This window comes from Gallus gallus, chromosome 1 (genome assembly GCF_016699485.2).
Source record: "Gallus gallus isolate bGalGal1 chromosome 1, bGalGal1.mat.broiler.GRCg7b, whole genome shotgun sequence".
NCBI classification, from domain to species: Eukaryota; Metazoa; Chordata; class Aves; order Galliformes; family Phasianidae; genus Gallus; species Gallus gallus.
In genome coordinates, this window is record NC_052532.1 from 86626220 (window position 1) to 86648220 (window position 22001).

Sequence of the window (22001 nt, forward strand, 5' to 3'; positions counted from 1 at the left end):
CCATTTGTAAACTCAGTGGAAAGTATTGTTTTTTTTAATTATTTTTTCTTTCTTAACACACACACATACACAAACAAAAAACAAAAACAAACAAAAAAAACCCCACTCCTAGAAATACTGAATCCCACGTTAGCAATATATATCTGTCTCAGGACAAAGCATGCAGAGAGAGAGAGGTTGTGTTAGGTGCCTAACTCCTACCAACATTTAGTAGAATGTGGCCATCTCTGATTCTCCCTGTGTGCATGGTCTGATATTCCTCTCTTATTGCAAATGCTCTGCTGCCCATTTCTAGTTAAATCTGGTCAATCAAAGGGTCTCAGCACTGCAGTCAGAAGCTTGTACAGCTACATTTAGAACATAATAACTATTCTCAAAGGACAGTTTGTACCCTACAATTCTGGGGACCACAGGCAGAAAGCAGTTGGCTGGCCAAGGGGAATGTAAGTGAAAGGATGTGCCTCCTTTCTTCTGGTCACCCCAGATCATAGTAACTTCTTTGAGCAAGCACTGCAGGTGAAAGTAAGAGAAGAAACCTATGAAGAACTCTGAGGGAACCATGGTCACATTCATTCTGGAAAAGATGTGATGCATTTGAATGTTGCTTCAAAACGTATTTCCTTTCTTCTCAACCTCAAATTGGTGGCTTTGTTGATCAATTTAGTTGGCTAGAGCACCTAGGTATAACTTGTTTTTGAAACAAAAGAGGAGCAACCACCTCATGCAGCTCAAGAATACGAATTCCTCTCCACTTGCCACTAGAGGACACATGACTCATTCCTGCTGCTCTCCTGAGTCCACTGCTGCTGCAGAGCTGTCAAAATCCAGAGCACTTTTAACCTTACCTGAAAGCAAAATGGATAATCAAAAATCTCTGCAATGTTACTATCTGTAAATGAGAGATCTGAGAGTATAAATCAAAGGCTTTTGACTCATTTTGGCAAAGCAGAAAATAGAATTGTCCAACTTGAAAACAGAGAAAATGAAGAGCAGAATATTCGTTATAAAGGAGATGGAGAATAGATTAGCTTAAGGACTTAAAGAATCACCACAGGAGCTCACACCTAAGGCTTTTGGAATACCTGAGTGTGCTTGGAGGTACATCCAGCTGCCTGTGTTCCCCTGCCCCAAGATTTCAATAAAGCAAGGATGAAAATAATAAAGGGGTTTTGATTTGAAGACAAAAAGATCATGCTGAGAGAAGCAAATAATGTTCTTTCCCAGTGCTAATTTCTTCCTCTGCCTTTCTGTGAGCCAAGAAATAGACACCTTGTGCAGCCTTTAACCTCATTAAAAAACAGACTTGTATGAGGAAAATCAAACATGCACGTCACATTTTAGAAGGTATAAGAACAAAATCTTACTTTCATATTACATCAAGACTGATATTAACTTTTAAAACTTACTGAAAAATGTGAGAAGTTTTGTAAAATCTACTGCAATACAGTTATGCTGTAATGCACTCATTCTTGCATACATAGAAGGAACATATATCTTGACACAAAACTTGAGATCACAGTAAAGAAGTATTTTTCTTTGGTCCAACAGTAGCACTCAGATGGGCTGGTGGTAAAGCATAACTAAAATACAGTAAGTCCCTTCTCTACATATGCACATTCATGACAAAAGTTTGATTGTGTTCTGGGTTTTTTTTACTTTTTTTTTTTTTTTTTAATTCTTATATTTCTGAACCTCCTAAAGAAGAAAAGACAACAAAGCAGGAAGTCTCTCTGTTGCCTCCTTTGGCTTCTGAGCTCATGTCTTTAAACAGGTATTTTGAGAGTTATAAATCTGCCTGCCAACCATTGTCTTCATAACCCCTCAAGATGGAGTGAGAATATTTATTATTATCTGTTTGTATCTGGGTGATTTACTTAATCAGTTCTTGCACATCAATAGAAATAGTGTCTGTACTGAAGTGAAAAAAAATAAAAGCAAGGGGGTATGGAATAAAACTGCTATGCATATGTACATGCATGTATTACGCTTCTTAGAAATTATCTTCTGCAGTCCCCAAAGCCTACAAGTTGATTCCCTATAAACATTACAGTAAGGGGACCCAAGAAGAGATACAGAAGTGTCTGAACGAACTCAGGCAGCATTTCTTTCCCTTCAAGATTTGTCTTTTTCAAGCATCACTTATCACTATTGAAATATTACTTATGACTATTAAATCTGTAGAGTACTTTGAATCTCCATTGTCAGCATGAGTCATGTTTCATCAGGAAAATAGCTTCGTTCTTAATAGCTACTCAATTTGTTCTCTCATTTTTCCTCCCATTTAGAAGTCCTAGTAATACTTCTCATGAAATCTACGCACTGAGGCCGCAGAAGGTGGAAAAGTTCCAGCACCGTGATGTGAAAATTAGTTTCAGGGTTCATAATACCTGTCATTGCAGCCAGAAAACTCTATGCCTCACTTGATCTGAAGCTTCCCTTAAAAATCTTGTGACTATCAATATTGAGAAGAAACTTAGAAAAATGACCTAAGACTACCCTAAATTCTCACAAGCTTACAAAAAAAGAAAAAGAAAAAAAAATATTAAAGCAACTGAAAATGAGAACACAAAATACTTGTCTTTAGAGATCTTTGTTACATATTGAAAAATTGAGCATTACAGACAGGTTAGAGAGGGCAAGTTTTTAGCTCCATCTGATACAAAGCAAAGGAGACTGAAAGTATCGGGCAGTCCTTTATTAGACTGATCCAGTTTTGGATCTGGTCCATAATGACATAGTGGAATATGGCAAAGGATTTTTAACTGGACATACAAGACCACAACAAAGAGCATACTATACTTAAGTGTTTCAGATTGCTTACATACATCATGTTTTCCCTTGTTGAATATCAATTAACCTAACTAGGAACTTTCTCTCTTGTTAAAGTAATGTTTAAGGTGTTCACTGTAGGATTTTAGTAGTTCTGAAATTAGAATATATCCTCAGAACTTTGAGACTGATAAACAAGCATACTGGATGCTTCTGAAATACACTTGTCAATATAGACTTGGGGAAAATAATGCTTTCAGCAAGTAACACAGTTGCTATACTGCCTAATATCATTGAACTTCTGGGATGGCTTTTTTAATCAGTCTCTAAGGAACTGAGCTAGAAAGGTTTTTCTGGCTTGGTTGTCAATATAACGGTGCTCAACCATGCTATAATGCATCTAGGGATTAATTTATTGCTATTAACAGGTCCACCTGGGAAACACAGGTGGCTAGAAAAAAATGTACCAATAAGAAAAGGAGGGCTATCAAAGCCTTTTCAAGTAATGGAAAAAGAAAATAGATTGTAACTGAAAATGACAATACCATGAGAGAAAACTGTGTGTTATGGGTGACTGCTGATGAGCAGAAGCATGATACATCCAGTGACGAAGTAGAACCACAGAGAAATATTTCTGATTTAAGATATAAAATCATATCACTATAACACAAGAAACTTCTATCTAAAATGTAAGTATGTCTATAATGGAGTAACTTAAAATTGTGTAACCATACATAAGCTAAATTTAAGCTAACTAGGGCAGGTATTTCTAGTAACGTAACCATGTCAGCAGAAAACCCATCTCAGACTAAAAAAAGCCCCACCTGCTCAAGGAGTTGCATAAATACTTGCCATTGGACCCCACAGAGCCCTGTCCTAGCACAGTTACACTTTCAAATAACATCCAAGTTAGATAGGCTGCACATAATAACTGCAGTATAGATGGTTCTTAAGACTAAAACTCCCTTAATAGGATCTAAAGCTCTTTGGTGTCAGTAGTAGACTTTCCACTGATTTCAGTGAACTTTGGCTCAGGCCTTTTAATGCCAAAGATGAATGTAACATGTTAAATTATAGAACAGAGTACTTGGTCTTAATAAGAGCAAATTATTTCTTCAGGGTAATAAAACTGATGCAGTTGTAGCAAGACAACTGAGAAAACAGACTCAGGGAAAACTAATTAAAGCATCTTGAGTACAAGAACTAAGTTTTGCCCTCCCTGACATAAGAAATTACCTTCAGAACTTTTATAAAACACTTCTTCTCATACAAAGTAGGTAATAAAAGTGATATACTGTAGCTTTCTCTCGAACCAAGATCAAACTACCTACCTTCTATGAAAGGGAGCAATTTGCCCAGGATGTGCCTCTTGAACACAGAAAAAAAAATGTTTGCTGTTGAAATGTGAAAGCCTATTAAGTGCTGGGCTGTGATTGCTTTTCAATTAGCTTTTACAAAGTTCTAAGGAAAAAGTGAAAAGGTGGTTCCCTAGCTTGCAATGCAGCTATTAAGTTTCTACTCAGATAATGTCACCAGAAGACTGTACTTCGTTTCATCATGTAGACATTTCTCTATCAAGGAGAAAAGAGGAAATAGAAGAGCAAAACTATAGAAGGTGAGTTTCTCTTTAATAAGTATTAATAAGCCTTGCTGGCTTTTCAGAGAATCAGCCATCCCCAGCAAAGGACTTTAGCACTTGAGCTGTTTTCAGTAAATCTCTTCGGGTACAGAGAATGTCTTTGATTGGATTGAGTGGGTCTGTTCAGACCCAAGATTGAAAGGGAGGAGTTTGGGCTGGAGGAGCTCTTGAGTTTGAGCAAGAGCATCATGCAGCAAGCCAAATGGCAGGATGTTTTTCTGACGGAAAAAGTAACTTGGTAAAATGATCCTCAGAAATATAAAACAAGGCCCTCCCTCCTGGTGACCACTGTGGGTAGTTCAAGCCTTGATGGAGAGAGGTTAGAGATAGATAATCACTTATGCAAGTATTTGACTGCAGATACATGAGAAGCCCTGTTGACATCACCAAGCCAATTTCAAAGCAAAGAACAAATGTAAGTGCTTTGCTGGATGCAGGCCAGAAGCAGATGAAGTTAGCAATAAGATCGGTTTGGAGGCTTCTTCTTATTTCTGAAGTCTCAGAGCACCCAGACCTCTTCCTGGACAGTCTTGGGAAGGATAAAACTACCTGGAATGGAATCTGAGACTAGCTGAATCCTTTTCCATACAGAATAGGGATTTTTCCTTTAGCCCATAAACAGAAATTTTGTATTAGCCTTTCAAACAGAGGCTGTTTTTTGATTTACAGGCTATTTGTTGATTGAGAGTTTTAAAACAAAACATCTGGGTCAATTTTTATTACCCTCATTGGAATTACTTTATAATTTTCCAGATCTTATTTTGCAGGCCAGAAAAAAAAAAGGATTGTGTCCAAAAGCATTTGCTCAGAAACTGGATAGTAATAATAAATGTCAGCCAGGTATACCAGATCCCTCTCTTTCTGGATGCCATCCTACAGTGTTTTCAGATGGTATTTGAAATCAATTAACATACTGGGAAGGACTATAAAGTATGTCAGAAGGTGGGCTCCAATTCAATAGAATTGGCTTTGGTGTTTTCTAATCCCTGGAAGAGAATTTTTCTCCTTAGTTTTATAAAAATTTCTATCAGGCTGCTACTATTTGCTTCTAGTTATTTTCGACAGACAGGGAAATCCCACTTCAGCTCTGGTTGATTACATAAGTCCTACAGATTTCAGGATTTTTTCCAGTATGACCATTTCTAGTGTGGTTATCTCTGGATCAAACCAATTGGAAAGGAAAACTTCCGAAGTTCTGAAGTGATCAAAATCATCATGACTAAGTGGATGATAAGCAAAGGCCCTACTGTCTGTAACTGCAGTCATTGTAGCCATGACAGAACAAGCACATATATATGGGTCTGCAACACCACACATTTCCAGTCTACTAATTGCTGCAATTTCAGAATATAATGCAGTGCTAGAACACTGTTACTGTTCATGGTAATTTGGAAGAGTGTCGGGTCTTATTTGGTTGGAAGTGAGGATTATTGCCATTTTTTCACATTTCTCAAAAAAAAAAAAAAAAGGGGGGGGGGGGGGCTTTCTCATGTTCCTACTGAAAATAAAGCAGTCAATACAGATTTACAAATTAATTTTTGTTCATAGCTTGAAGGCAATCACAGTTTTTTGGAACATTTTTGTGTAGTCCTGTAATGGAGCACCCTTTGTTTAGTCCTACCTACCACTTCTGGAGAGTCCAGGATGTGGACAGTGTGTATGCTCAGAAAAAACTCTTGCACAGAAAAAAAGCAGTACTCCTGTTCATGGTTCCATAGCTAACTTATAGTGAAGATTAGACAGAGTAATATTACTTCATATTCCAGGGAGCTGCAAAAATCCAGGCGTTATGCATCGGTGCTCAGGTGACATTTGTTTGAGTAAGCAAGGGCTACAGCTGAAGTGTGGCTCTGGGGACCTGCTCTGAATATGTTTATTGAGGTGAAAGGTTTTGTCTTGGGCTTACCTTTGTGTAAGTATGAAAAGCTGAATGATTAGCATGATATTCTTACTGGGGAACTACTTCTCTTTGCTTTTTGCTGCAAGTAAGCATTCTGTTCCCCCATAGTGGACACAGGAGAGACAGGCACAAAGGGCTGGACCCTCCTTACATTGCGTTAGACATCCTGCAACTATGGTAAGGCAGCAAGTGAATAACTCTGGATAGTTGTTTCTTTAGATCACGTGAGTTCCTGCCAGAGAGGAAAACACAAAAGCTGCACCCCAGAAACAGAAAATAGATGTTAAAATGTTCTAGGAAGCAGTCAAGAATACTAATGTTCTTTTTGTAAGCCTTAAAATGCTTCATAGATAAAACTTTATCATTAACTCTCTTTGTCAGTTTAATTCCCATGCTAGGAAAGGCTAAAAAAAGACATCAAAAGAAGCAGCATTGAAGGGAGTGGCTGCTGGCAGGAAGGTGTAGAAGCAATGAACTTCTTACAGCTGATGGCTGGAACTAGCCACAGGATTCAAGATCATACAAGTTTATGTAGGAACAGGTGTTCAGAAAGGCTGTCTAGAAGAAGTACTACCTAGTTTGCCCAGAGACAGTTATAAATTAAGATAAAACTCTGTGCTGTACTTGTATTTATGTGGTTTTATATTAGCAATTAGGCTATAAAATAAAGACTTTGTTCTGAGGAGGTGCCCCTATGGCACATCACCAAGATACAAAAGCTTTGCATTCTGATAAAGTTCTCAGTCGCAGATAAAATGAAATCTATGCACCTTCCTGATTAAACGTCTGAAGTTTGAGCATGATTTATCCCCAACAAACTCAACACCTGCCAGAGTTTCTTATTGCCTTGCAATTTATAAATATTTCTGACAAATGTTCCTTCCTTCTTCTGAATTATATAGACATTATAATAAATAGGCACATATTTTAATTGGTATTTTTAATGCAATATTTTAAAATAATTTCTTGTGTTACTTGCTTAATATTTTTAGTGAATTTACTTTGAGAGTGTTCATTTGGACCATTTTGTTTCTCTGAAGTGGGTTATTCCCCTCACTCTTGTAGTTTCCAGCAAACATCTATGGACAACGGTAGTTCACATAGTTCTCAACTCCCTGGGAGACAAGCTTACACAGTTGCCTTTCATTACTCAGATCAGTGCTCTAATTGGTGTTTCTACATCATTCTTTCTCCAACATTTTCCTTCATCACAGACCTCCTCTAGGCCTGGTTGTCTTCAGTATTTACGCTCTTTAAAAAATTAAAGAATAACATTCTTTTAAAGTTTTGGTTGAAAGTGAGTAGTGTGGTAAACACAGAGTTTTATATGTTGCAACAACTTTTGTGAGGTGTTATGACCCACAGTGAGCCATCACCCTTAAAAACATAAAAAATCTGCTTAAGTTTCAGAAGTTCAGGGCACTCCTGAATTCCAGCAGCTTTGATGGGAACACTGGGTCAGCTCTGGCCTTCACTGGAGTCATGGAGGATTTTTATCAGAGAGTGGGTTTTGGCCTATACATCAAGCAGTGCTGATCAAATCACTCTTCTTTCTGAGCCCGAATAAGGATTTCTGTTCCTCTGTTTAATGCACTCAAGTCTGAAACATTTGTTCTTTGCAGCTGTGAAAAAAAGGAGATGTTCGGGAGCAAGTTGTACTTTATGCTGAAGTTGAACTTGAAGTGATCTCCTGAGATGTCTTTTATTTGTCTGTTAAGCAGAATGCACATTTATGGTGCTGTATAAATAATAATAATAATGTTATCACCTCGCTGTATTCTGCTTATTGTAATCTGTTTATTCTGCAAAACTCAGCAATGAAAGTAAAAATAACCTCAATGTGTGTTTTCAGTATAGATCCTTGCCATTTTTATTTCACACAAACTTGTTCTCTCTTCCTCAGTTATAGGGCACATTGTATTTAAAGCTATCAAAGAAAAACAAAACCAAATAAGTGCAAGTCTCAAAAAAATTATGATCTGATAACACTAAGTAACTCAACTCCATAAAAGTATGAGGCCATATCATCCAATCTTTTTTAAGTACTCCACAATCAAATCAGTGAAGGGTTCTACCTAAAAATCAGTGGTGTTCGATGGCCCAAGGAATTTCCAACGTGAAGTGGAACCATTCAACTCAAGGAATTAGTCATAAGACAGTGAATCTTCTACCTATAAATTTTGGTTTCAAACTATCTCAGCTTCAATAAGAGGTAATACTAGTTAGGGATTGATGGCCTGTAGGGATCAACATTAAAAGGCAATAGCTACCACAATGTGGTATCCGAGATATTAAAGCTATTTCCCGTACCTAAAAGAGGATATCAAGAAAGTATTCAGATATTAATGTTGGCCAGCATTTGTGAAATGAATAGGCTTGACCTCTTTTCTAGCAAATAGATCTCAACATTACGGAAACACTACAAAAAGTGTCTCCTTATTTGTGACCTTGAAATCAGTAGTCATGTGGATGATTAACTTAGTGCAGAGGGAGAAGGCAGGCATGTACACCGGTAAGAGGAAGAAACAGAGAAGTTTTGCAAAATCTGCTGCCCAGACCACACCCTTTCCATGGATAAATAGTTTGTCAAGCTCTTAGGCTGCCAATCCTGCTCTTAGATCACCCATAAATATACTTATGGTGCATTAAAAAAGTCCTGAAATAATTAAGGCAGAAAATATGAACTGACAGTCTAGGCATTAATCATGGTGCTTTTTATTAATCTAGTATGAAAGTCACCACCTTTAGAAACTTCCATTTATCATACTTCCCTGTGTAAGCAGTTCACAAGGGATTTGCAAGTGTTTCATCATTCCAAGGCTAGGATTTTACTGCAAATACAATAATGAACATTTCAAGCCTCAGACAGCCTGATTTTAAAAGCAATAGCTGTATACTACTGCTCGAGATTTCAGTGTGCTTTGATACAGAGAGTAGCCGCCATTCTTTCCCTGAGAAATATGTGCTGGAGACAGAGGAGGAAGTTTCTTCTGGGAAGAGGGGGATATCTTACATATCATTAAACCTGGCCACAGGTAAGAAAACAGAAAAACTCAGTGCAGCAGTACTTAAACACTCCATTTTCAGAGGGCTCCCATGAACTGAAAGCAAGGAGGGGTTAGTGAAAGGTCTTGCTTTCCCAACTGCAAGTGAAGATGTTCCCCATTCAGTATGCAGCTTAACTCTGTCCAAAAGTCTCTGCTTCTCCTCTCAGGGTACTTCAGCTGCATGCCAAGCACTTGGGCCCAAGCATGCATCCCCTCTGGCTGGTGGTGGGATGAAGCACCGGCCTGTGCTAGGTCACAGTTTTGCACCTCCCTGGATAACCTGGCCTCAGCACAGCCCCTCCCAGCTCCAAAAGCTGTATTATCCTGCTTAAATGCTTCTGCAGATGGTGCTCAGATGCCAAAACAAGTTTGTCTGCCATGAAGGCTGTTTGGACATCAGAGAGCAGCACATGTGTGGAGTCTCATCTTTCTTGAGACAATTCCAAGCCCTAACGCCTAACTGGTGCCTAATGAATGGAGTTAAAAATTAATTGCATCTTCCTGGGGCTGCTCCTCTTCTGCTTTCCACCCAGCTGCCTCTTGAGGCTCCTGGAAGAGGCTGGGTGCCCTTCCCCTCTCAATAAGAGTCAGTCTCAGAAGGTGTTGTCACTTATTAGGTACCACATATTCTGGGAGTGACAGGCTGTCTGCACGAAGGTTGGCATCTGGCAAGCATTGCCTGTATGCAATGCAGTTGCTCACCTGCAGAGTCTCTTCCTTATTTTCCCCCTGTAAGCTAAACATAGCAGGACCACAACCATCCACATGACCAGGGCTGGGTGCAGCATCTTCTAGCATCTATACAAACCCAATACCTGCATCACTTCTGACAGTTTTTGCTACAAAGCCTTTTGAAACATTTCTATCCTATTTAAGTCCCACCAGCCCTCTTCTTCAGACGAGCCACTCATGGCCCTGGGTTGAAGAAGCTTATTAAAAATTCCATACAAACCTACATTAGTATAAATTAAGAGGTAGAGGACATTATCCTGAATAGAGTGTGAATTTTTATTCAAATAATTCTATTAGCATAATTATCTTTTTGTGAAATTAAATGTACATTATTACACTTGATGTGCTACAAATTATAAAAGCAAAATTTCACTTGTAAGGTTGCACAGTTCTCAAGCAATTAGCCATATTGCACCCAGAAAACCAAAATTAAACACATAAATTAAAACAGCAGGAGGGATAATAATGTTAGAAAGGGGGCGTAGATTTTATGTGGTTTGTTGCTTTTGAAGCTCAAACTAAAGATAGTTCTGACAGGAACAGGTCGGACAAGTGGGGTTAACAGGTTTCCCCACATTTTTCTAACCAGTGATGTAAAAAAATTACTTGACAGAACAATTATGTGAGTTACTCTCACCAGTGATAACATAAACTAAGCAAGTCATTTACTTCTGCACTTTGTGTATTATCTTGCAACATACCCCTGATTTTTTACAACACGTAGCTGTTATTGGTGTTTTACTCAATAGGTACATTGGTCCTGAATTCAACATTCACACTCTTTTTATGGTTATTGAATGCCTGTGGCTGCATCTACATGCAGCTACCTACACAAAGACATATAGCATTTTATAGTACTTTATATAGACAGCATTTATCCAGCAGGCATTAATAATCACAATCACAAAAGATTATCAACACACAGAAGTAATTCCAGAATAACTAAAACATTTAGATAACAGCAGTCAATTAAACAGCATGGAGAAATACACAAATGCCATTGAATGAACTCCAAAGGTGTCCTTCACTCTCTGAGCTTGCTAAAATTCTTCTAGACAAGCTTCAGCACAGGTAATGTCCCAGATCTGGAAAATTTGCATTTGCCTTGCCATGCAAAACTGAATTAAATCTGAGGAAATGCTGGAAACTGGGCAAGAAATAGCATCAGTTTCCCAAATTTCTGGGCTGTGCATGTGTAAAGACATGGAGGAGCGCTACTGCTATCCACAGGTCACAGCCAGCAACCAGGGACACTTGCAGCATGTCTTCGTGTCTGTCAGAAGAAAATTTTCTTTCTCACTTACCCTGTGCATTGATTATCTTAAGCACGTTATACAGTTCTTCCCTGTGCTAAAATTTCCCTCCATTTGCTTCTGATTCCCTTGTGCTTCTAAGAGGAGGCAGATTACATGTGCTTACCATGAAATGTTCTGAGGTTTGGATAGTCTTCTAGCATAATTTGCTACAATTCTAGGTTATTCACTTTGGCCTGAAATACACAGAGCTACTTGGGTATTGACTGCTTACGGGAGCATCTGTCTCCTTATGGTATTATACTGCCATGGTGATACAGAAGAGATCTGCCACTTAGAGGAGATTTCAGGAGAGGGGACTTCGACTTGCTTTTTCCTCACTCCTCCGTCTTTTAGCACACCAGTTTTATTTATTCCATTTCTGGGCTCATGTCCTGCACTTTCCTTATTTCCTTTTCCCTTATGATCTAATGTTCAAGAAGGATCAAATTTACAGAGTCTTTACATTGCCACTAGCTGCCTAGTTCATGCTAACTAACTGTGTGGAGTTCTGTATATAACTGTATATACATCTACAGAAGAGAAGAGGCAATCCTGATAAAACTCAAGCAATGCATTTAAAATAACTTATTTTGCTATAGCTGTTGGAGGAAGGGGGCAAAATTAATGCTTTTCATTGTGTGTGATGATAAAATTGAACACAAGAAAAAATAAAAAAAAAATCAGAATGTCTCTCCAAATTCTTGTCAATTAGGTTAAATTCAAGATTACACAAGGTAATTGAATAAGACTGATCCAATATCACGTGCATTACTTCTGTTTTCCAGCAGAAAAAGGCACATGCCCCTTCCAAGAAATAGAACCAATACTTTCATTCAATTGTGCAGGTGTAAAATTTTAAATGACTGACAGGAACAGTAGGATTAGATAATAGGACCATTCTGTGCAAGGACATAGTGCCTATGAAAGAACAATCTCAAAGAGCTCAAAGTATAATGCAACTTCTAAACCCTCTGATTCACCAGCTCTGTGAATTTGTGCATTTCTTCACCCAAATGCTCTGTTTCTTCCCCTCCTTACACTCTGACACTCTCTCAGTACTGGCAGTCCATTGTCACAGTGTATTTCCCTTGGGATTCCCATTATCACAAAGCTGGACATGTTCTTCCGGCACGGATCTCAGCTCTCAGATACTGTGAGATTCAACATCTCAGACATTCTTAAGAGCATACAGTTGTCAACTTATATAAACAATGGTCCAAATGAGAGAGTTCAAAGCTGACTGAGTTGGTTACTTGAAGTATCTGTAGGCTTCTGTTGTCCTGCTGAGCCTCAGTACCTCCCTACTTGCACTCTGTAATGATAAAATGAGCTATGTCCACACTTCCCAGGGCTGCAAGGATATGAAGGCATTCTCAAGACACACTACTTGCTCTTCAAGTTTCACTTCAAAATCCATGTACCTTATCAGCAAATAACACTGACCTCTGAGGAGGGGTCTCAGGGTGCTCAGCTCGGGTGCCTGAAGTCTATCTTGCAGCATGGCACAAAGGGCAGGTGAGGCAAGTGGACAAATATGGCCATGCATGAGCACAGTCTAGCCAGGTGGTTAGGAAATGCACTCAGAAATGAGTGTAAGGAGATGGTAAATTTAACCTGAAAAAGGCTGTAGCCACGAAGAAGCCATTGTGTTTCATCACTGCAGGTCCAGCAAGGGCCTACAGCAAGAATCTCTTTATTCCTGGAGTGTTGTTAAAAGGAAATAAAAACATGAGTGAATTTGGCTGTCTTTCCCTACGTGTCTATATCCCAGCATCTATAAGAATTAATTTAGTACTTTTCCCTCCTGATACTGTAGGTTTTTCCATACCCGTGTGGCTACCACCATTTTTTATCTTGTTTTTCACTCCTCCATCTGCCAAATCCCAGCAATGGTGAGGCACCCACTCATGCCATCTATCTATCACTCTTTTCAGCTCTGACACCAATTTTACCTTCTCCCTTTGGCAGCAGTAATGCCTCCCTTGAGTAATACCTCTTTCCCTGCCTCCTTCCATACCTGCAGCTTGAGGTGGAGCATTAGGAAATTGAGGAAAAAAGAGGAAAAATTTTCATAACAGGGAGAGGGAAAGGCCTGAGGGATGAGCTGGAAGCAGTCCAGGTTAAACTAGATGGAAGGCAGCAGGGGCAGGGAAAAGACAAAATAGCTATCAGTTTATCAAGTGAAGTTGCATCAGGGAGAATGGAACCTTTTAGTACTGGGTAGAAGAAAGGGCTCTGCAGCTGTCTTGCAAAGAAACAACAGCAATAATGGGAATTCAGAGGTGGTGTGATTTATCTAGGGAGTGTCACATATGTCTCGACAAAATCATCCAAGAGCTCAGATAAATCAGTCCTAAAATATTCACCTTTCTGCAGTGTCATATGCAAATGGAACTTGCAGACCTTTACACATTTTTGTAAAGAAACTGGTGCAATGTCATGGTTTGATCTATGTGTTGAAGAACAGCAGCATGAATGTTCAAGGGCTCTTACTCCTCTCATTATTTGGAAAAGAGCTCTTTAAAATCAGTCCAAAAACTACATGTAAGCTATGCTTTTGATGATTAAAGCATTAATGGAACAAGGTAGCAAAAGTTCAATACGACAGGATTGCTGCATTCTTCCAGGTTTTTTTATTTATTCAGTATAACAAAGTAAAACAGATAATGAAGAGTGCTTGAGTTTGGAAAGCATGCAAGGGAGCTTACTGAGAGTCCAAGTCATTTGGGAGCTGTAATAAGGAGACAGAGGACTGCAAAATACTATATCCTATAAATAGATGTCACACAACGCCCTATCAGGTATAAATCCTATAGGGCATATAGGGAAGTTGTGATACAGAACTTACATGATTGTCTGAGGGAATTCTAGTCAGATGCAGATTTTCCTGATTTCAATTTTAATGCTTTGACCACTATACTACACAAAGTTAAAGATGACTATTGTCTTCTGTGGTCTCACTGGGCTTCATCTATCTTTTGTTTTCAATTTTAAATAATTAAATTAGGTATATTAGTGATATGCTAATGCAATTGTTGCCCTGGGCAGTTAGAATTGGAGCAGGAGTCAAGAGAGGCTTTCAGGGTAAAGATAGAAAAAATGAAAATGATTAAAACCAAGAGCCTGGGATAAAAATTATGTGTTTTTTAAAATGTCAGCACAGCTGGAGAGAAGGGGGAGTCTTCTAAAAGCCCATCTCTAGCATATCATAAAAACACTTAGGGCATTCACTCAGTAGAGGGGTTGGGAAAATTCCATGTCCAGATACAAAGACGACCCCCCAAGGTCATTTTTGATTGCAAGATAGTGGTAAGTAGTAGAAGCAGAATTAAAATCTAAGATTCATATCTTACAAGGGGGGTTGAAGAGTTTTCAGCCACGTTATCAGAGGAGAAATAGCCTGTGCTTACAGTAAAGATGAATGAAACGGGCAAGCAGAAACATCAGCTTGCAGCTGGTGAAAGCAATGATCCCACTGCCTGATTCCATGTGTCCCTGGAGGACCACACTTTTCTCATCCTGCATGGTTTTGTAAGGTCAACTTTCTGGTGGTTTAGACAAAGCTGGTGCTGAAGGTCCAAAGAGGGAAGTGCCAATAGAAGGAGGAAACAGGAAGAGTCTTCTTTAAACAAAATGCCTTCATCAAATATGCTCATTCCAGTGCTAATTTTAGGGAGGAGAAGTGTGAAAACCTATGGTTCTGCATCTGAAAATCAGAGAAGATTCTGTCTTTATAGGAACAGGGCATAATGTCTTTCGCACATCCATCTTTCCTTGCCAGCATTTGCATCAGTTTATATTTGTCCAGGGGCAAGGTAATTAAATGCAGCAAGTTGTCTAATCATCTGTGTGACACTCAGCCTTCTGAAGGCAATTCACTAATAAGACTTCATTTGAAGATACATTCGTTAATTTTCAACAGAAGCTAGTGCTGAGAAGATGGAAGAAGCGTAAGGTTGGCCAGAAAAGTAAGAAGACAGTAAAGTACTTCCTACAACTTGATAAATTTATAAGTAATCTAGGGTGCTTTCTCAATATGCAGATTCAAGGGACTTTTAAAATTATTGTCTCTAAAACAATTAAAATCAGTATTATATGAATGATGGGACTCCCTTATTAGCTAATTATTGTTCCTATAATTAACTGAGAGCAACTAATCACACTGATACATCCCTTGAATAATTGACTGATTGAGGTAATGACTAGCTTTCAAACATATTTGTCATTAATTTGTAACTCACGTAGGTGAAAATATGCAATAAAGTCAATGGCTGCTTGGAATTTGAAGTAAGAGAATGATCTTCTATTCATGTCCATGTCACACTGTTATGATGAAGTAGCTTTGTAAGGCATCCTTGAGGGAGTTTGCACATTTGCCTTTTTGTCATTAGTATACTCAATTCTCTTCCCCCAGAGGAGATCAGCAGAAGGAAATGGAGAAAGGTGGAGCCAGCATCCTAAAAGGGGAAGATACTCCTCTGCTTATTTGAAATGTTACTTATATTCTCTCTGAATTACAAACTGGTAAGAAATGCCAGGTTAACAGCTTGTAAGGCTGAAATCTGTGTTTATCCAAAGACTACAGGAGAAAAAGAAGCTATGTGGTTTAATATATATCCGGTTTTGACCTTCAATATTTTTCCAGCAGAATGGCCACTTTGCTAGAAAACACTGTTCCAAGACAACAAAAGCCCTTCAAAAACTTGGATCAAACACAGCAAATAATTTTGGCCAGAAGAATAGATGAAAACGCAGAAAGGTTGAATATTGAATGTCAGTGTTTCTGAACTATCACAGTTTGCTTTTCTCTGACCAAAAAAGTTAGATAAGTTTGATATTTAAAAAGTCATATAACTGGAATAAAAGACTTAGTAGAAGCGTGTGTTTGGACTAGCAAAGTTGGAGTACTTCAGTGCTCACCAAAAGAGGCCATCAGCCTCATCAGAGCTAACCGAAAAAGACAGCACCTTCACAAGGTGGCCCAAAGTTCATGTGCTCATCCTGTAAAAGTCTCTCTGCCTTCACTGATTGTTCGGAAGGCTTTTGTAGACAGGCCAACTAAATTAGACATCTCTCTCAGCTACCTGAAATTCAGTGGTGTGACCTTTCAAAACATGTCATTTTGCTTGAATTAAACATTGCAGGTAGAGCTGAGAAGGAAAATTTGTTTCACCAATCTGAGATGCAGTTATATTTCACTGAAATGCTGACTTGAGTGGCATACTCATGAGCAATACCAGCAATGAACGTTTGTCCATGAAACAATTTCCATGTTTGCATAGAGTGCATATCTGAACTGAGACTGCAGATTCACAACTTGCAAAGAAGTTGAGCTTGATTTCCACTTTCCCTTTCATCAGTCACCAGGATGGTTTCCATACATGATGTCAGGGCCATGTAAATAAAGTGAATGGACAGAGGGACCAACTATATTACACTTTTTGCCCATATTATTACTAAAGCTGAAGCTAAGATAATCTTACACTTTCCTTATCCTTCTCCTACTCTGATTTCCTTATCCTTCTCCTACACTGATTTTACCATTTTCCCTCTTCTTCTTGAGACACATCCCTCTAAAGGAGGCTCTAGACCTTCCATCCTGAAGGGTCTACTACCCAGACATTCACTGTTAGACTGGAGCTGTAAAATGAAAGTAGCAACCTTGGTTCTGCCTTACTCACAGAAAAGCACAAAGCCTTCCTTGTTCTTGCCACACTACCAGAAATTTCCATGTATGAACTCTTGCTTCTATGAGAGATAACCTGAAGAAGGACAAATTATTTGGAAGTTCTTTTTCAGTTTGTGATCTAGGCTTTGTACACAGTTTCCTATTTCTTCCTGCTCTTCTTCATTTTTCCTTCCTTTGTGGGACTGGAACTGTACAACCTCTCTCAAGCCTTTATGGCCTGTGCAGTTCTGCCTGATCTCAAATGAATTTTCAAAATATAAGATCCAACTGTGTAAAGGATCAGAGAAAAATATGCTTAATCTATCCATTTAACCAGGCACCAATCACTGTGTTATCTGAGCTCCTCACAAATAAAACATGTCTTACAGAACATTTATTGCATTTTATCTCAGGGATATTATTTGTGTATCAGCCTTTATCTCAGGATTTTGCAAAATACCTGAAAGCATTTTAATCAAAGGACAGAGAACAAGGTGAGCAGTAATTACAGCTATTCAAACATCATGACACTTTTTACAATTGTGAAATAACAAAGTTAACTTACAAGATAGTCCACACCTGTGAAAAGATTCATGAAGAAAAAGGACTCCATCTTTTCTTCTTGCAGAAAGTTAGTTACTCTGTTAATTGCTGAGAGCTGACCATCACAGAGAGTCAATTCTGTGCTTGCAAATACGCCTAAAGCCTTCCTGACATTAAAACAAATAAAAGCCCAACCTGATATTAAGGCAACAGGCAAACCTGCAAGAGAAGTTGAATGTGTTTCTGTCGATCTAATCCACGACAGTAGGATGGTAGAACACCAGAACATCTTCAGTTCTGCTCCAACCCCACACAGAGGAGATAATCACACTCATTTGACTCACGTGGATACTGTGAAGATGCTTTGTAAATCGCTTTCAGGAACTTGACAGAAGGCTCTTCTGAGTTTTAATTGATCAGAAGCATTTTTTTTTTCAGATAGCAAGACATCAATGATGCAAAAGAAGCAGAAAATGTTTTGTCTGGATTAAGATTTCGTAGGATGTAGACCACTTGAATGAGCCCTCCTGTAGGAGGTGTTGCAGAAACATTTCCACTTCCAGGGAAAGTGCTGTACTTGTGCACAAAATTTCACACCATATGCAAACACTGACTCTTTTTGTCTCTCTCAAAGTTGCACCCCAAGGGGCCAGAAGTCTACATTTTTTTTCAAGTAATTATACATAATTACACAGTAATGCAAAGTGCCATAAAATGAAGGAGAGAAGACATTTACAAAGAAGCGCTTCTATAATCCTTGTCATGATGTACATGGAATGTACTCCATCTTCTTCTAATTTTACATTATACATTGCAGTCATACTGTAGGTGAAATACGCTATTGAAGTATGCATTAATTAGCCTATCTTTATTTCCAAACAGAGGTCATATAGTTAATTATTAAACAGTTGAAGGATCAGAGAGGTCCTTTCTTACCATGTTCTGCTCCATAAGCTTCATAGTGCAATCTCTTCCAGGGAAGGTACAAGGACTAGTCTTAATGGAATTAAATAGAAATATCCTTGTTCTCCAAAAGTTATCATCTCCATTTGGTAGCTATGGTCCAGAGATGTCTACACAGAGCAAGGTCTGATTTTGTAGGGTGCCTGAAACTGTCCATCTATTTAAATGGGAGCAACTCCTATTGATTTGATGATACTTTATACAGGAGCATTGCTGAACTCTGCAAAGCAATCACAAAGAAATAGAAGTATCACCATGCAAAGGAGCCGCATTATTATTCTGTAGGCTTGGCTACTCATGGAAGTAGGAAGGATAAATAAGGAGATTAATTTATATATCCTGAACTACCTCACATTAGCTGCACTGCCACATTTTCTTATTCATGGTAAATGCAAGGTAATCTTTCCCTGCTTATAAATCTATAAGTGCACACTGCGTGATAATGTATGGCATCTTGCTTGTAATGATTCCCCAGATGTCTGCTCCTTAAAGGAATCCTTTCACCCTACATGGTAAGCTGCTGGAGGCCTTGACTCTTTCAGGGGATTCTTCCATATCCTAAAGACGCACAGATTCCACTATTTTGGAAAAAAAACAACCCACTACAGGCAGAAAATTTATGTCTCGTGCAGAAAATAAAAGAAACAAAAAAGGACAGATCAACAACTGATTCGCAATTTATGACTTGTTAAGCATTTTGCTTCATAACCACAATCTGTTTACATGAACTGCTTTAGTGTAAGAGTCAAAAAGTTAATTGCTCAGTTGCAGGAATCTTAGATAAAAGTTTGTTCAGTAACTATAATTCACTGCAGCCTACCAGAAGCCTGCAAGTAAATAACTTTACACCAAAGTCCTTCTACTGCCCTCTGATGACTCACAAGTAACGGAAGGTTTTTGAAGCAAAAGAAGAGATTGTCCTATTATGAGAGGGTGTGATTTATTCCAATCAAAGCTCCTGACTAGCGTCATTTCTGTTCTCTTTTATATCTGTGGGAGTCCATTTCAAGACCATCCTATAAGGTTGGGCCAAAAAACAATGCTTTGCCTCTCTGCTCCCCGCTCCTTTTTGCCAGTGTTATACCCTAAATGCCACAGCCATATTGCTAACAACGTACATTTTTCTGTACTTAGCAGAAGATCAGGAGCCTTTAAGATAATGTCCAGAAGTGATTGCATTATATCCTTCCTTATGTGTCCCATAAACTGAAATGTCATCTCCATAAACTTCCACTCCCCTTAGGCCCTCTGGGCAGCATCATTTCCCTTCTGTTCGGGGGTCTGCAGAAACAGTAACTTCCAACCAGCCCTATGCAATTTGTCACCCATTATCACCAAGCTGGGCAAGAACTTGGGGCAAGCTGTGGGCTGCACCCCATCAGGGCTATATTGACATATCAGATAGGACACAGATGAAGCCCAAGGACCAAACAAGCAGTCTTGAGGCTCAATTTATTTCCTCCCCTGTTGCATAGTTAGGCACATTTTTCTTCTTACCCAAGGATAGGATTTTGTGGGGACCTATGGGGTTGTGCACAGGGTGCGTTTCCATCTTCCACAGAAGCCCCCTTGAATCACGTACTTCTTACAAAGCCAAGATCCAAGGATTTCCCTGTGCACTGACAGAGCTAGCCTTGGATTACCAGGTTACAAAGACATCACTCATATCCTCTTTGCTTTTGTAGCATGTATGGGCTCTGAATGGATCTAGACAAGTGATTTGTCACCTTGAGCAGGTGCACTTTTGTGCCTTTACAAATCCCAGTCACCTCTGCCCTGGAATCAATGTGAAATTTAACAACTGTATTGCAGACCTTAAAAATAACAGTCTAGACTTGTTCATGAATGCCTGCTTTGGACATTGAACTCAGAAAATAGGTAACTCTCACTTGTATTTGCCCTTTCTCCCTGGATCCTTTGCTTTGACAGACACATTCCCAATATCCTATTATCTTACATGTTTGTACTACAGTAAGTGGGCATAACTGATTTACCTTTTCTCCTGCATTCATTGCTTTCTGTACTTCCGTTCTGCCCCTTCTTATTCATCTTTTCTTCTGAACTGAACAAAGAAGTTTGTTGGAAAAAGAAGAACAAGATTAACACTGAAAACTACCGTGAATCTTTATTCCCTTTACTGCACAGCCTCTGCCTAAAGCCTCTGGCTTCTATCTCACATTTAAAGAAACCGCAACTTCCCAAACAGGGCTTTTTCCTTTTTCTTCCCCAGCACAAGCTTTGTCTGCACACAGAGCCAGATGCCTTTCCAGCACCTTCATCTTCAGTGGTGTCCCATACCAGCCCTGTTCTATTGTAACAGACTTGGACTGAGTAGAACAGCAAACAGCACAGGAAAGTTGTACCACAGAAGAAGTGAGTGTACGCCTTCATCTTTTTAACGTACCTTAGCAACAGAAACTTAGGAAAAACATCAGGACCAAGTCACCAACAGGGTTTGGCATCCATGAATGTGTCCCACTCAAATCATAAGCTGATTATGAGATCACAACTTTAGCAGCCATATGTCATTGAAGGATTCTCACTATGCACACGGTTTCCTTCTTGTAATAAAAAGATACATTTTCTTTTTACTTCTCCAAAGAAGCAAAATTACCCAGCAGGAAGCAAGGAAGGTGAAGAGATAAAGACAGTTATAATCGCAGAATTAGGAATGGCACAGAAGTCTCTGAGAGGATCTGCGCTTAGGAAAAAATTACCCTGTAAACATCCGGACCTCTGTTAACACAAAAAGGAATCATTAGGTACAAACTGACCATCGCTGACTATTGTTTGTTTGTTCTCCAATTTTATTTATTTCTTCTAACTCAGAGAAATGAATCTCATTTCTACCCTAATGCATGAGTCACTCTTCTCAAATAAGCAGGTTATTAGCAGCAGCTTCCCCAGCTGAGAAGTATCAAGCGTCTTTCTCTATCTCTCACCTCTTTTGTGGCAATAACTACTTGGTGTGGTGATGATAAGAGAAGTTCCATTCGAGAGTTCAAATGCTCCCACTGAAACTAAAAATTAATGCCAAGAACAGCCCCAGCAAATTGAAGAACGGATGTCAAAAAGTCCCCCTCGAATTGTGTGAAGGGGTAGGAAAGAGGCAGAGGAAATGAGAGATAGGAGGAAGACCTGCTTTTTCTGTGCTATTTCACAGAACGACTCCAATAAATCTAAAGCTTTCTTTTTTTCGATAGTAAATAGAAAGTTACTTCAATGAAGCCCATCCCCTGCAGCCCCAGGATTCATTCCCTTCTTCAAAAAAAAAAAAAAAAAAAAAAAAAAAGTTACCTCTTCCTTTTGCTAGCCTGTAAAAGTGAAGGAAATTAAAGTTCCAGGGATTAAGCCTGCTGTGCCATCTACACAGTCATTCACTTCCTGATTGAACTTCGGTTGCGCTGCAGGGCATGGCTCAGCATGGAGTGGGGACCAGACTGAG

At 39.0% G+C, this 22001-nt stretch overlaps 2 long non-coding RNA genes across 5 annotated transcripts in view; one reads left to right on the plus strand and one right to left on the minus strand.

Moving 5' to 3' along the window:
- LOC101751304 overlaps nt 1-22001 on the plus strand; it is a 423708-nt gene that overhangs the window by 374470 nt on the left and 27237 nt on the right. The window lies entirely within an intron of this gene.
- Nucleotides 10014-21941, minus strand: LOC121107751. Its single transcript, XR_005842160.2, has 3 exons — nt 21854-21941; nt 20551-20618; nt 10014-18776 (listed from the first exon to the last, which is right to left on the minus strand). It is a non-coding gene; the product is annotated as an uncharacterized LOC121107751 (long non-coding RNA).